At 44.1% G+C, this 3,689-nt stretch overlaps 1 protein-coding gene across 1 annotated transcript in view; it reads right to left on the reverse strand.

The window, feature by feature from the left end:
* Positions 1 to 3,689, reverse strand: part of GNAL (guanine nucleotide binding protein (G protein), alpha activating activity polypeptide, olfactory type) — a 96,316-nt gene that overhangs the window by 32,902 nt on the left and 59,725 nt on the right. The window lies entirely within an intron of this gene.

Consider the following 3,689-nt stretch of genomic DNA (forward strand, 5'->3'; position numbering starts at 1 on the left):
GGAGGGGAGGGGCGGGGAGTGCGGGGCGGAGGGCGCCGCAGGCTGAACTGAGTACCCGGAGCTAATTCTGTTTAGAGGTCATTTTGCGCTGGAGTCCCACCACCAGCCGGGGTCTCGGGGTGCCACACACATCGTAAAACACAACTCCGATGACATCGCTCTCTTGTCCCCAAACCTCGGCGCACAGCTGAACTCCCGCAGTGGCACGCGGGCTCCCGTCCCTTTCGCTCCCCCAAGCTGCCATACCAGACTGAAGCATGCAAGCCGAGCATTATCTGTGTCGCCTGGCCAATGTGCAGAGAGAACGAGGCGCGGTGCCCCTCATTTAGCGTCCCCTGTTGTTGCTGCTGCCTGCATTTACCGTCCGTGCGTCACTGCCTGTCCCTCCAAAGTCACCTCCCAAACCTTCCCAGGACCCTCCCCGTGCTCTGCACCTCTGCTCTCCTGCTCCCGTGCTCTGCACCTCTGCCACGCCACAGGCACACTCCTGCGTGGGTCTGCGTGTACAGGTCACCTAGTGTAGTCGAACTACGCGGAAGCAGAGAACATTCCTACCCCTTTCCCGCAGGGAACCCAGCAAGTGCTGTGCACACAGCAGGCTCTGCATCCAATAAGGCTCTGCTGAATTTAATTGTACTTGAGAGGGTAGGACGTTACCCTAGTCACCAGCTTAGCCAAGATTCCTTTTTTACGCACCCTTTCTCCAAATGAAGCTTTTCTAGAAATGGAATATATAAAACCAATGAAAGAAGAAATCTGTTTGAAGTGGTGATAGAGGGCCAAGCCCCCTTCTCTGCTCAGCCCCCATGCTCTCTCCTGATGGGTCCCTGCCTTTTCTTGCAGTTTGCAAATCAGTTCCTTGTCCACGTTCCATGTCATGTTCCATAGTTTTCTTAATGACAAATTCTAATTAGGTGAGATGGTTTGGAACATAATCATGAGGAACTCTGATAGATGATAATGACAATGACAGCTAAAATCTATTAAGTACGTATGTGCTAGGCGTTGTTCTGGGCTCTCTACATGAATTGACTCATTTCATCCTCACAAACCCTGTGAGATAGATACTAGAACATCTTCAGTTGACAGGAAGGAAACTGAAGCACAGAGAGCTAAGTAACTTGCCTGAGATCACACATCTTGTGTTAGAAATCGTATTCCACAGATGTACTGGGGACTAGTAATGAAACAATGGGGAATCCAGTAAGGATAAGTTAACAAGAATAAAAGAATGATCATCTTTTAGCCTAAAAAACCAAGTTGACTTAGCAGCAGCTGTTATTTTGAGATGGAGGGGTTGCACTGACTGCGGGGTCAACAGGAGCTATGGTGTGGCTGCTGACAGAAGTCAGCATTACCTGAAGCTACACTCACTGGATGGTGGCAGGTATTCTCTGGGCTGGACAGACAGCATCTAGAGAACAGGGCAGCCTGGACGCAGGAGAGCGGGCTGATCTGCCTTGCAGCGGCTCCTCCCCAGCACCCCCAGGCCCTGTCCTCTTCTCTCTCCTACCCACACCCCAGCCATTCCCATGGTGTTCAGTAGCGTCTATAGCTAACAACTCTCACTTTCACGTTTCTAGAGCATGTTTTTCTTCTGAGCTCTAGACTCATATACACAGCTGTCTCCTTGGCACTGGATAATTTGCAGTGCAAGACCATTCGGTGTCTCCTCAAAGTGACTGAACTCCGTCCTTTCCCCTAAATCTGTCCATCCCCACTTACTAATGGCACCTCCATTCACCTTGTTCAAATCGATTCTTAGGAATTAATCCTTGATGACCTTGTATCTATGTCTGCATCTAACCTGGCTCTAAGGTCTTTTTACTCTTGACATTCCAATGAGGGTGACAATCTTCAGGGTCTATTTCAGATTGGTACGCTTTTTATTTTGTATCTAGCAAAGGGGAGGTTATTATCAAAGGAGACTTTGATTCCATGACAATTCTGAGTGCACCTGAGAATCTTCTGGACCCAATACAGTACCACCCTGCAGGAATGTTGACGCTGACTGTTCTCAGGTAACTTAAAAAAAAATTTAACCTGAACACTAAACTTACAAGCCATAAGTTAAAAACAGTTAATGTGCAAACTAGCTAGTCAATTTTGTTGCATGTTAAAACTTCTTTCCTCATCTCTGAGCTTCTTCTGTTCATAATGGAAACAGATCCTTAGAAGATGAGCTTTCCCAGGCTTAGTTTAGTGGAGGGAAATACCATTTGTCATCTTCATTGCTGTCCCTGGCAACATGTGCACGCAGCTGACTAACTAGTATCCTTAATCGATGCTGTATTTGATCTACCCTGAGACCCAGCTTTTACTTAGCATCCTGTCTCATTTAAATTAAGCTTCGGGAAGGCAAGTGATTTACAGCAGCCAAGGCCACAGAGTGGAAGGCACTAGTTCTTGCAACTACTTACTCTGAGAACCATTTAAAATCCTTCCAATTCTAGTCCAAACCACACTAAATGTGTAAAGGAAGGAACCATTGGCCATTAATGCCTATGGCAGGATAATTTTGGCCATTTCTTTTAGTCAAGGAAGAGCTGCAACTTACTCTGAGAACCATTTAAAATCCTTCCAATTCTAGTCCAAACCACACTAAATGTGTAAAGGAAGGAATCACTGGCCATTAATGCCTATGGCAGGATAATTTTGGCCATTTCTTTTAGTCAAGGAAGAGCTGCAATTAAGCTTTTGAGCCAAAACATAAAGATTTTGTTAGTTTAAGATAGCATCTTTAGTTAGGAAGCCAAACAATATTAGAAATCAAATATAATGTAACCCAGTGAATCCTACTATAAATAATTTATTTTTTATGCCTCTGTTGAGAATGTAAAAAGTTCTATAACAAAGCAGAATATTTCTTATAACTTCTATCCTTTTATAATGTGCCATTACAGCACTGTTTCTTTTGAAACAATGAACACTTGTGGCATAAAGGAGGCCAAAGACAGATATTTTTTAAAGAATGTTAACTTTAGATTTTTAAAATGATTTTGAACTAAGTCATTAGATAGGAGATATCTGAACTGAACTATAATGAATAGGCTTTCTTCTATTACTTGATGGAGTTGGTCTAGAATATTCCAGTTCATGCCTGCATTCCACAAATATTAACTGAATTCCAGGTTAGAGGACAAACAGTATAGTGACACGTGAGTAATCGGTAAACCTGATGCATTAATTAGATTCCATAAAGCAGAGGTTTTTATTTCCTCCAGAGTTCCTTCTCAAGGAAGGGTCTCCTCAACTGAGGCCCAGAGGTGCTGGCTGGGTAAATCTGACCAGGGAGGCATTCTAGCAGATACTTCTCTTCTGGGAACCACTAGGCTGTCTTTAGCCATCATTAACCATGTCCTAAATATAAGAAATACTAGCCAAGATGAACATCTGGGAAACAATACTTAATAATAAATCTTAGCATATTTGCAGGTGAAAATGTATTTTTAGAGTAGGTTAGAGGTTAAAAAAGAATTGAAAGCTAACTGAATTTCAACTTATACTAATGTGTGAAACTATGCAAATTCCTCTATGTCACTTACATGCACTATGATAAGGAAGCGAGGACAAAGTGCACCCGGCACAGTTCTTGCTCCCTGGGAGCATCCTCTTTCTTCTCTGCAGCTGCCCACAGCTGTGACTGTGTATTGGTCACAGCATCACCTCCCAACAAATCCCTCCGGTCT

Source organism: Galeopterus variegatus, unplaced genomic scaffold (assembly GCF_000696425.1).
Source record: "Galeopterus variegatus unplaced genomic scaffold, G_variegatus-3.0.2 Scaffold4648, whole genome shotgun sequence".
Lineage (NCBI taxonomy): Eukaryota > Metazoa > Chordata > Mammalia > Dermoptera > Cynocephalidae > Galeopterus > Galeopterus variegatus.